Here is a 13,155-nt window from a genome sequence, read left to right on the forward strand (position 1 = left end):
TTGTGATTACCAAAGGTTCCTTAATCTTATACCGCAATTCCAGAGGCAGATCGTTTGCAATCCATTTCCGTGCAATTTATTGATTAATTGCCTTCTAAGCCACTGCCTCAAGACAATTAGACATAAGACAATTAAAAACTGATAAGAACGCAAAAACAATCCATCTGTCTGTCATGTATGCATTAGCTGAGATTCCTGCATTTCAGGGGTTGGACTAGATGACCCTCGGGGTCCCTTCCAACTTCTATGGTTATATTTAAAACTAGCATTAAAACCCCTAACAAGTGGGAAATCATGGCCAAGAAGACCCATTTACAAAGAGTAAATAACCAGAGTTGTGGACCATTTATTTCTTTGCTGATGAATTTTCTCTCCTTCGTATTCAAAAGACTCCCAATAGAAATCAGAGACAATAGACAAAGTGTTACGTGAAACAGAGAAGACAGTCCAGTACCCTGCTAAAGAATATTGAAAGCACCTGCTGCTTTGCCGGGATCATAGAATCAAAGAAGTGTAGAGATTCCGCTCTAGAAATCTTTTGCCCCATGAGGAACTCGAACTCACGACTCTGAGATTAAGAGTCTCATGCTATAGGGGCTGAGCTATCCATCGTGAATCTCCCAGAGATCTGTGGGTAATGGGTGGATGACTGAGCTATCCCAGGCAGTCCTTGCCACACACAGCATGTCAGCCAACGAGGGGCAGAGCCTTCCCAGTGCCACTAGGCATGGCAATACGGACCCCCAACTACACAAAGAGGCGAGTGGCTGAAAACCAGTGAATGAGAGAAGCACATAGAGAGAGCTGCAACTGCGGTGAAAACATCAGGATGGGACCAGAGCAGAGCAATGAACATCAATGTTGCTGCAGGAATGCTTAGAAACCTTTTTAAGCAGAGCTTGGATGGCCATCTGTCCTGGATGCTTTAGCTGAGATTCCTGCATTGCAGGGGGTTGGACTAGAGGACCCTCGGGTGCCCCTTCCAACTGTATGGTTTTATGATTCTATGAATATGGCCAGGTGGTTTGTGTGTGAGTGGGGTAGAACACCTGCTGCCAACAGGCTCTATGGAGCCATAGTCTGGACTTGCATCAGGCACCTTAGTTGGGTCGTTTCCTTGAGGACTCAACTTGATTTGTTTGTGATGATGTTTCACTGAGTAATTGTTGTCCCACACTTCCCAGGGGATCTTTCCTTAATTTTCCTTTCCCTGTGACAGTCTGGATGCACCCCCCTGCCTGGAAGTCGGTCTTGCACAAGAGTGCCAACCCATTAAGTGTGTGACTGGAAGAGCCCTCCTCCTCAAATCCATTGATGGCATGACGGGAGGCCAGTATAGCCTGTGTGCCTCTAGGGGGCGTCCCTTACCTCAAATTATTCCAAAACACGAGGAATGTGTTAAAATGCCAAGTAATCGCTTTTGAACAATTTCAAACTTTGAAGTCTCTATCCCAGAAATTGGAAGCGGGAATGAACATTAACCAACTGAGACCACCAGGTTGAGAAACATTGACATTGCTATGTATGTTTGATTCACATCGCCTGCATTGCAAAGGGGGTTAGAGTGGATGGCCTTTAGGGGTCCCCTTCAGCTTTGCAGATCCATGATTTCATGATGCCAGGCAGATTTGATCAGAGAGCCAGTGACCTGTAGGATAGGTGTGAGAAGTTTGGGATTCTAATGCTCTCTACATGAGAAGCAATAAAGAAAGGAGAATAAAATGAACAATTAAATAATTTCACTGTACCAGAAGCACTGTACCAGAACCTGAGATTGAAAGTGTGGATCCTATTGTTTGGACAGAATCAGGGGGTGGCTTCAACGCTTAAAGTCACCCCTATCAGCATTAAGTTGGAATCTGGAGTGTTGCTAGACTGCAGGAGCCCTGCATTGTTATAGCTTTTGAAATGGCTTAAAGAAGTGTTGATCCTCATTCTCCCAACTTAGAGGTGTTGAAACCAAGTTAAAAAAGAGAAGCTACAGTATAAGGTCTCGAGGGAGAAGGCTCCGGTTTACCAGAAGCAAGTGGCATTTTTAGGGCATATTCTGAAGCAAGGAACTTGTTTGCCACCTTTGACATGCCCAACCTGAGTTCTCAAAGGTCCTGAGAGCATTCTAAGGACTTTGCTGGATTTGGCAAGAATTGGATACCAGAAATAAGGGGAGAAGCAACACATTACAACACATTAACCAAAAAGGGTTCCTGGATTGAATTATTGTTATTTTTAAAATTTGTATACAGCCCCTATACCTGCAGATCTCAGGATAAAATCCACAATGTAGAATCAGAACATAAAAAACACAAAATATATAATGAAAATTTCCGAGCACAATTCAAAGTGTTGGTGCTGACCTTTAAAGCCCTAAACGGCCTCGGTCCTGTATACCTGAAGGAGCGTCTCCACCCCCACTGTTCTGCCCGGACACTGAGGTCCAGCACTTAGGGCCTTCTGGCGGTTCCCTCACTGCGAGAAGCTAAGCTACAGGGAACCAGGCAGAGGGCCTTCTCGGTAGTGGCACCCGCCCTGTGGAACGCCCTCCCATCAGATGTCAAAGAGATAAACAACTACCTGACATTTAGAAATCATCTGAAGGCAGCCCTGTTTAGGGAAGTTTTTTAATGTGTGACATTTTAATGTATTTTAATCTTTGTTGGAAGCCACCCAGAGTGGCTGGGGAAACTCAACCGAATGGGCGGGGTACAAATAATAAAGTCCTCCATTGCAAGAGGCTAGACTAGATGAGCCTTGGAAGTAGTTCAAACTCTGCAATTCTATGATTCTGTTACCCACCGGAGGTTTTTCAGTGGAGGTCAGATGGCCATCTGCCAGGGATTCCTTAGTTGGTATTCATGCATTGCAGGGGGCTGGGCTGGATGACCCTTGGGTGTCCCTTCCAGCCCTACAAGATTCCATCTCCAGCACTGAGCATCCTATAGGACAGGCACCCCCAAACTTCGGCCCTCCAGATGTTTTGGACTACATTTCCCATCTTCCCTGACCACTGGTCCTGTTAGCTAGGGATCATGGGAGTTGTAGGCCCAAACATCTGGAGGGCCGCAGTTTGGGGATGCCTGGTATAGGAGAAGAAAAGCATAGGAAACTACCCCATCAGGCCCAGCGCAGTCCATGATGAGCAGTTGTAGGTTTTCCAAAGGGGAAGTTCCCCCTCCCTGCCCCATTCTTCAGCTGCGATTCATACCTTGCAGGGGGTGCGACTAGATGGCCCTCGGGGTACCTTCCAATGCTACAATGCTTTTTTTTTTTATATATAAAAGCAATTTATTAGATTTTACAATGAAACACATTTAAACAAAAACAAAGCACACATACAGCCACAAACACAACAACACAATCATAAACACAAACTTTTTCTTCTTAACATCTTATCAATCATTACAATTTTCTTTGCTCTGCCGAGCTTTGACTTCCCTCCTTCCCCCCATTCGGTTTTCTTATTCACTCCTATCTCGCAGTTCCTTTATTTCATCTACTTAAAGTCAATTTCAGTCCTGCAAGTGTCTTTAAACTTCTACAATTATTCTCCATATAGTCCACAAATTTACTCCAGTCCTTTTGGAACCTTGACTCTCCCTGGTTTCGGATCCTGCTAGTCAGTCTTGCTGATTCCGCATAGTCCATCATTTTCATCTGCCACTCTTCAATCGTCAGTAACTCCTGAGTTTTCCATTTTTGGGCTAACAAAGTCCTAGCCGCAGTTGTCGCATACATAAATAATACATGATCTCCTTTCATTATCTCTTGTCCTATAATTCCTAATAGAAAGGCTTCCCGTTTTTTGGGAAAGGTATATTTAATCCAATGCTACAATGCTATGACCCTGTTATTACTTGCCCCAAACTAAATGTATTGTGTGTGTTTCCCTCCCGCAGCCTAGCAGGGCCCTCAGACCACCTGCTTCATCACTTCCAACCATCTCTGCAAAATGTCCTGCTTTCGGAGAGCCCCGTCACGGCTGCTGCTGGTTCCATACAGTTTCAGCGCCGAGAGAGCAGTCGTGCAAGTGGTGTGTGTTTCTTCCTACACTACACAAACACACACACCCTTTGGTCCCCTGGTGAGCCTCTCTGAGTCCCGCATTGCAGTGGGTTGAGCTAGATGACCCTCAGGGGGCCCTTCCGACCCTGCCATTCTGCAGTTCTTTAGCTGCGATTCCCACATTGCAGGGGGTCAGGCTAGATGACCTTGGGGACTCCCTTCCAACTCGCTGCCTGGATGCCTGCTTCCCACAAATCTCTCCCTCCTGCCTGCTGCATCTGCAAAACATCTGGAAGGATTTCAGGAGGGGGGGAATTGTCCCCCCTCTGAATCGATGCAGGCATTTGAGGGCTTGGAGGAGCCTGATTTAACAGGGTGCAGCTCAAAGGCTTCCAAGGAGAGGCAAAAGGTGTGGGTCTGCCCCTCACCCCTTTCTCCTGAGTGTTTCCCCCTCCAGGAACTGATGTCACCACAGCTGGGACTGAGCCCTGCAGCCCTGGATGGCGGCCAAAGCAGCTCCTCCTCCCCACAGCTGTTTGAGAGAGGAGGCCTCTTCCCCACCCAGACACAGCCCCCAAGGAGGGTCATAGGAAGTGTGAGCACTGGGTGGCAGTTCAAGGTACGAGGCAGCTGCGAGGTGTACCGCCGCCCCTACGGAGAAGGCTTTGTGAAAGAGCCTGGCCGTCTGCACATGTCCAACATGCACAGAGACCACGTCTCTCATCGCGGACGCACACACTGCCCCCCCCACCCCGGCCAAACCAAAGAAGGCAAAAACCCACACCCTGTGGCCTGCAGTCATTATAAATTACTGCCAAGGAAGCATTTTGCACTCGAAAGCATGACTTGTCCACAGAGCCGGATTCTCCTTCCGTCAGCATGAAAAAAAAGAGAGAGAGAGGAAGAGAAGGTCCTTAGCAATGGAACTGGCAGTCACACGATGCCGCTATACTAATAGTCCATTGGAAGATGGTGTGCTGTTCTGGTCACCTCCTGTCCAAAAGGAGGTGTGAAGATGGGGGGAGGTTAAAAAATGGGTCACCCAAAATGATCAAGGGGATGGGCAGATGCCCCCAGGAGGAAAGGTTGCAGCATCCCCTTAGCTTAGAGAAAAGGCAAGTGAGAGGCAACATGTTGAGATTCCCCCATCGCAAGGGGTTGGACTAGATGACCCTGGGGGTGCCGCCTTCCTCCTCTGCAATTCTATAAGGTACTAGCTGGTCCTGCCACGCGTTGCTGTGGCTAATCCCCGTGACTGCCCCCACCCTGTGCTGATCCATGACGTATCCCGCCACCTCTCCCCCTACCCCCTGGCTCATCCCTGTGATTCCCCCCACCCTGTGTTGATCCATGACGTATCCCCCCACCTCTCCCCCCACCCCCTGGCTCATCCTTGTGACTGGTCCCACTGTGTCCTGACCTATCCCGTCCCCTTCTGCCCCCACCCCCCACCCAGGCGACTCAGTACCTCCATTCGGCCTAGTCTGTAAAGGCTTCAGCCTAGTATGTAAATGGGAGTCGAGATGCTGTTGAGAGGAAGGTTCTATAGGTGCAGTACCAGTGTAGCTGCCGCCAGAGGGCGCTGGTTTGCAACCTGGTTCTTTTCCCAGCATGCATTTTTGTCTGAGTGCTGTGTTTTGAAACACGGGGTTTTACCAGGCTCAGGTGTGACACCTGTCTTTGAAAACAGTATGGGGTTACTCTCATATTCGCATGCGGCATTGTGTCAAAACCGATCAAGCGGTTTTGGTGAAATGTGGATACTAACGGACACGGCCAGTTTACATTTTTATATATATATAGAAAGGTAAAGGGACCCCTGACCATTAGGTCCAGTCGTGACCGACTCTGGGATTGCGGCGCTCATCTCGCATTATTGGCCAAGGAAGCTGGTGTACAGCTTCCAGGTCATGTGGCCAGCATGACAATGCTGCTTCTGGCGAACCAGAGCAGCACACGGAAATGCTGTTTACCTTCCCGCCGGAGTGGTCCCTATTTATCTACTTGCACTTTAACGTGCTTTCGAACTGCTAGGTTGGCAGGAGCTGGGACCGAGCAACGGGAGCTCACCCCGTCGTGGGGATTTGAACCACCAACCTTCTGATTGGCAAGCCCTAGTCTCTGTGGTTGGTAGTTTATACAATTCTATGCATGGCCCAGAGAAAGTGGGGGGTGGGAAGTTCTTCTCTTATAGCATGAGAACTTGAAGAATATAGCACAAGAAAAATGAAAAGCAACTCAAAGCGGTTCATGGGCTCTCCTTCCTTGCAGGTTTTTAAGCAGAGGTTGGATGGCCCTCTATCCTGGAGGCTTTAGCAAAGATTCCTTCATTGCAGGGGGTTGGACTAGATGACCCTAGGGATCCCTCCTAACTCCACCATTCTATGATTCTAGGACAAACCAGCATGTCAAAAGCAACATAAGTTAAATGTGTTTGCAAAAAGAGGCCGGCCACACCAGCCACGGAAAGAAGAATCCCTCTGTATGAATTCTGTGTTCTCGGCTCCCTCCTTGTTATGCTTGGTATGAAGCACAATTCCCCAGAGGTTTCCTTGCTCTAACAACATCATGGTGGGTTTGCCCCCAGGACAGATCCTGCCTCACAGAGCCTCCAGGTGAGCCCTTCCTGGCTGGGAAGCCTGAACTGGCAGAGGTAGGCAAAGGTGAGTAACTAGTTCCCTTTCAACCCTCTTATTGCAAGGCAGGGGCTGTTATCTCACCTGGCAGCTGTTTTGTCAAGTTATTGCCCTCCCTCCCGGGACTGGCATCCGACCAGGATGCTCCCAGCTCCCCCCCCCTGCCTGCCCGCCCTTGGTTTGGTGATGTTTTTCAGGCACACCCCCAGGGAGAAAAGGGGGGAGAGGAAGAGGAGGAGGAGGCCACATCTCCCTGTGTGAATCAGGCTGTGCTCACGCTACTGCCTTGAAGTCCCCATTAGGGTGATGACTTTTTTACAACCTCATTTCCCTGTATCATAATTTGATGAGCTTTCATTAAAGATTAGATAAAATCTTACTTTCAAAGAGATTTGATAAACAAACAAACCTCACGCACAAAAAGATTTTAAAAATTTTATTTATCAGTTTTTTGACCATTTTTGAAGTCACTGTAAGCAGATATAAAATTGAACCCAAGCTTTAGAGTCACATATATACAACATTATATACTAGGGTCATCAAACACACAAGGAAGCTTTTTTTTAGCTGCAGTAACAGTATAGACGCCGCTAGAGGACGATGTTTTGCTACCTCTCCTGTAGGTTCTTTTCCCAGCATGCCCGGCAGGGTCTGCTGCCTGAGTTTTGAGGTCCCAAAAAGGGGCTTTTACCTTGCGCAGGTGTGACATTTGTATAGCCTATGTTGCTAAGAACACTCCCCATTGTGGAATGTGGTGTTGTGTCCAAATTTGATACGAAATATATATAGAATTGTTAATACAATTTTATGAAATGGTAAAACGGCATACGGAAAAATTAAAACCGGTTTGTGCGTAACCTTTTTAAATATTTCAATGGAATATATCTCATTTTAGTCATTAATAGGCAAAAGTTCATCCATTTGTGTTACAGAAAATAAAAAAGCCAATGCAATTCTGGGCTGCATGAATAGGAGTATAGCATCTAGATCTATGGAAGTAATAGTACCACTGTATTCTGCTCTGGTCAGACCTCACCTGGAGTACTGTGTCTAGTTCTGGGCACCACAGTTCAAGAAGGATACTGACAGACTGGAACGTGTCCAGAGGAGGGCAACCAAAATGGTCAAAGGCCTGGAAACAATGCCTTATGAGGAACGGCTTAGGGAGCTGGGTATGTTTAGCCTGGAGAAGAGAAGGTTAAGGGGTGATATGATAGCCATGTTCAAATATATGAAAGGATGTCATATGGAGGAGGGAGAAAGGTTGTTTTCTGCTGCTCCAGAGAAGCGGACACGGAGCAATGGATTCAAACTACAAGAAAGAAGATTCCACCTAAACATTAGAAAGAACTTCCTGACAGTAAGAGCTGTTCGGCAGTGGAATTTGCTACCAAGGAGTGTGGTGGAGACTCCTTCTTTGGAGGTCTTTAAGCAGAGGCTTGACAGTCATATGTCAATAATGCTTTGATGGTGTTTCCTGCTTGGCAGGGGGTTGGACTGGATGACCCTTGTGGTCTCTTCCAAGTCTATGATTCTATGATTCTATGATTTTTGAGGGGGGGAAATGAAAAAGTCATCACCCTAGTCTCCATACATATTGGAAGAGGGCTCTCCTAGTTCTTGTCTCCTCTCCTATTGGTCCAGAGGTCTGGATTACATGACCCTTGGAGTCCCTTCCAACACAACGATTCCATGATTCTCTCAGGACTGGGAAAGGAAGGAAGAGTCCTGAGCATGGAAAACCCTATAAGAAGCTGCTGCCAGCCTGTGTGGGCAACACTGAGCTACATAGCTCAGGACATCATATTCCTCAAAGCTGATCAGCAAAGGAAACCTGCGATGGGGTAACGTTGCTTGGGGATCCTCGGGGGCTCCTCCCCACGGCCCTTCGGGGCCAATTCATCCCTGCTCAGGCTGGCAGAGCTCCCCCCCCCGCAGTGTGGACAATATTGTCCTCATCAAAATGCCACCCCCCTTATCACACACAGAGAGACTGCCAAAACAATAATAATCTGGGGTTGCTTTTTGCACTGGGTGTGTGTGCCTCTTGTTTTTGTTTTCTCAACTTACTGGATTTTCCATGGAAACAGAGAGGCTGCCTTAAATGGTGGGAATTATATGGGATGGCATTTTGATGAGGGACATGTGTAGGCACTGAACGAACTATGCAAACGTGCAGCGCCTGAGTAAGCCAGGAAAGCACCATGTGGAAGCACACAGAGGCTAAGAGCTGGGTGGGACGTCATGAAGACAAAAGGATTTATATAGAATCATAGAGTTGGAAGAGACAACAAGGGCCATCCAGTCCAACCCCCTGCCAAGGAGGAAACACCATCAAAGCATTCCTGACATATGTCTGTCAAGCCTCTGCTTAAAGACCTCCAAAGAAGGAGACTACACCTCACTCCTTGGCAGCAAATTCCACTGTCGAACAGCTCTTACTGTCAGGAAGTTCTTCCTAATGTTTAGGTGGAATCTTCTTTCTTGTAGCTTGAATCCATTGCTCCGTGTCCGCTTCTCTGGAGCAGCAGAAAACAACCTTTCACCCTCTTACATATGACATCCTTTTATATATTTGAACATGGCTATCATATCCTCTTCTCCAGGCTAAACATACCCAGCTCCCTAAGCCGTTCCTCATAAGGCATCGTTTCCAGGCCTTTGACCATTTTGGTTGCCCTCCTCTGGACACGTTCCAGCTTGTCAGTATCCTTCTTGAACTGTGGTGCCCAGAACTGGACACAGTATTCCAGGTGAGGTCTGACCAGAGCAGAATACAGTGGTACTATTACTTCCATAGATCTAGACACTATACTCCTATTGATTGCATTGGCTTTCTGAGCTGCTGCATCACACTGTTGACTCATGTCAAGTTTTTGGTCTACCAAGACTCCTAGATCCTTTTCACATGTACTGCTCCCAAGCCAGGTGTCACCCATCCTTGTGCCTTTCATTTTTTTTGCCCAAGTGTAGTACTTTACTTTTCTCCCTGTTAAAATTCATCTTGTTTGCTTTGGCCCAGTTGTCTAATCTGTTAAGGTCATTTTGAGGTGTGATCCTGTCCTCTGGGGTATTAGCCATCACTCCCAATTTGGTGTCATCTGTAAACTTGCTCAGGATGCTCTCAAGCCCATCATCCAAGTCATTGATAAAGATGTTGAATAAGACTGGGCCCAAGACAGAACCCTGTGGCACCCCACTAGTCACTTCTCTCCAGGATGAAGAGGAGCCATTGATGAGCACCCTTTGGGTTCGGTCAGTCAGCCAGTTACAAATCCACTGAATGGTAGCATTGTCTAGCCCGCATTTTACCAGCTTCTTTACAAGAATATCATGGGGCACCTTGTCAAAGGCCTTACTGAAATCAAGATAGGCTATATCCACAGCATTCCCTTCATCTACCAGGCTTGTAATTCTGTCAAAAAATGAGATCAGATTAGTCTGACATGACCTATTTTTCAGAAACCCATGCTGACCTTTAGTGATCACAGCGTTCCTTTCTAGTTGCTCACAGACCGTTTGCTATTTAGGTGCTGAAATGGCTGCTAAGAAATTAACAACTATAAAACCAGCATTTTCTTTCACCTCTTTCTCCTTCTCCTCCTCTTCCTTCTCTCTCATTTGGTGTCATCTGCAAACACCAAACACCCTGCTTATTTAACTTATATGCAGAATCCCAAGCTGGAATTAAGATTGCCGGAAGAAATATCAACAACCTCAGATATGCAGATGACACAACCTTGATGGCAGAAAGCGAGGAGGAATTAAAGAACCTTTTAATGAGGGTGAAAGAGGAGAGCGCAAAATATGGTCTGAAGCTCAACATCAAAAAAACCAAGATCATGGCCACTGGTCCCATCACCTCCTGGCAAATAGAAGGGGAAGAAATGGAGGCAGTGAGAGATTTTACTTTCTTGGGCTCCTTGATCACTGCAGATGGTGACAGCAGTCACGAAATTAAAAGACGCCTGCTTCTTGGGAGAAAAGCAATGACAAACCTAGACAGCATCTTAAAAAGCAGAGACATCACCTTGCCGACAAAGGTCCGTATAGTTAAAGCTATGGTTTTCCCAGTAGTGATGTATGGAAGTGAGAGCTGGACCATAAAGAAGGCTGATCGCCGAAGAATTGATGCTTTTGAATTATGGTGCTGGAGGAGACTCTTGAGAGTCCCATGGACTGCAAGAAGATCAAACCTATCCATTCTTAAGGAAATCAGCCCTGAGTGCTCCCTGGAAGGACAGATCCTGAAGCTGAGGCTCCAATACTTTGGCCACCTCATGAGAAGAGAAGACTCCCTGGAAAAGACCCTGATGTTGGGAAAGATTGAGGGCACTAGGAGAAGGGGACGACAGAGGACAAGATGGTTGGACAGTGTTCTCGAAGCTACGAACATGAGTTTGACCAAACTGCGGGAGGCAGTGCAAGACAGGAGTGCCTGGCGTGCTCTGGTCCATGGGGTCACGAAGAGTCGGACACGACTAACGACTAAACAACAACAACAACAACAAAACAACAACATCAAACACCAAACTGGGAAGGGGAGCTAGTGCTGCAGAAGACAAAATCAGGATTCAAAATGACCGTAACAGATTGGAGAACTGAGCCGAAGCTAACAAAACAATTTTCAATAGGGACAAATGTAAAGGTTCCTGCACTTAGGCAGGATGCACAAATATAGGATGGGGGACACTTGGCTTACTAGCAGTACATGTGAAAAAGACCTAGGTGTCTTGGTGGACCACAAGCTTAACATGAGTCAACAGTGTGATACAGCAGCAAAAAAAGCTAATGCTATTCTAGGCTGCATCAACAGAAGTCTAGTGTCCAGATCAAGGGAAGACATAAAGGTAAAGGTAAAGGGACCCCTCATCATTAGATGCAGTCATGACTGACTCTGGGGTTAAGGTGCTCATCTCGCTCTACTGGCCGAGGGAGCCCGCGTACAGCTTCCAGGTCATGTGGCCAGCATGACAAAGCCGCTTCTGGCGAACCAGAGCAGTACACGGAAATGCTGTTTACCTTCCCGCTGGACGTGCTTTCGAACTGCTAGGTTGGCAGGAGCAGGGACCGAACAGGGAGCTCACCCCATTGTGGGGATTCAAACCGCCGGCCTTCTGATTGGCAAGCCCTGGGCTCTGTGGTTTAACCCACAGTGCCACCTGAGTCCCATCAAGGGAAGTCATAGTTCCACTCTATTCTGCCTCGGTCAGACCACACCTGGAATCCTGTTTCCAATTCTGGGCACCACAATTGAGGAAGGATGTTGACAAGCTGGGATGTGTGTGCAGAGGAGGGCAACCAAGATGATCAAGCACCTGGAAACCAAGCCTCATGAGGAATGGTTCAAGGAGCTGTGTATCTTTAGCCTAGACTGAGAAGAGCAGACTGAGAGGAGATAGGAGAGCCATCTTCAAATATCTTAAGGGCTGTCTGTCACAATGAAGAGGCAGCAAGCTTGTTCCCTCCTGCTCCAGAGGGCAGGACCCAATCCAATGGCTTCAAGCTATGAGGAAGGAGAGTCCAACTCAACACCAAGAAGAACTCTCTGACAGCAAAAACTTTTTTTTAAAAAAAGAACACTCTGTTAAAACACTCAGTTAAAACCAGAAGAAGTTCAGCTGAGGTGACTGCTGGCTTCTACACAGGTGTGTTTGTGTATCTTCAGGAGCTGACGGCATGCCAATTCTGAGGGGGGGCTCTTTTTGTATTATTATTATTACTATCATTATTATCATTATCATTGTTATTGTTAAAAGTTGTATACTACCAGATACCCATAGAATTCAGGGTGGTTCACATCATAAAATCACAATATAAGAAACAGAAAATACATAAGAAAAATAAGAACCTCATAAACCCATTTGCCAAACTGTCTGAGGAAAGCCAGTAACCCAACTCTGCAATTTGATTTGGGGGGGCAGGTTAGGCTAGATGACCCTTGGGATCCCTTCCCAACTCGACAATCCTATGATTCTAGGAACAGGGCAGAGCCTGCCTGTGCCCAGGTGGCACAAAGCACCGCCAAAGGACAGGGGTGCGGTTGCAATTTCAGCTCTGTCTGCTTGGTCCTTGATTGATTTTTATTTTTATTACGTCCTGCAAGGGCTTTTAACGCTGCATTTCTTGCGTGCTCGGCGACAGACAGCCGAGAGGTGGCCGTGGCGCCTACGTGCCCTTAAATGTTCTTTGTTCCGCGCTCCCCAGAGCGCCCCACCCCAAAAAGAGACAACGACAGAGAGTGTCCATCTGCAAACGGCGGGGTGCCTGCCGTCCATCTCTCTCCCCCTCTACTGCTGCATGTGCCAAAGGACAGCATCCAAGACTTCTCTGGAAAACAGAAGGTCTTTTTCTTTCTCTGTCCCGAGCCTGGGGCAAAAAATAAAAAATAAAAAACTGGGAAGCTGTCTCAGTGGGAGCCTTTTCCAAAACAAAAACTGGGCTGCAATGTGACGCACTTTTCGGTTCTCGGTGGGAACCAAATTTGGAGACGCTGCCGCCCTCCCGCACTTGGGTGCCT

The sequence above is a fragment of the Zootoca vivipara genome, chromosome 6, assembly GCF_963506605.1.
Source record: "Zootoca vivipara chromosome 6, rZooViv1.1, whole genome shotgun sequence".
NCBI classification, from domain to species: Eukaryota; Metazoa; Chordata; class Lepidosauria; order Squamata; family Lacertidae; genus Zootoca; species Zootoca vivipara.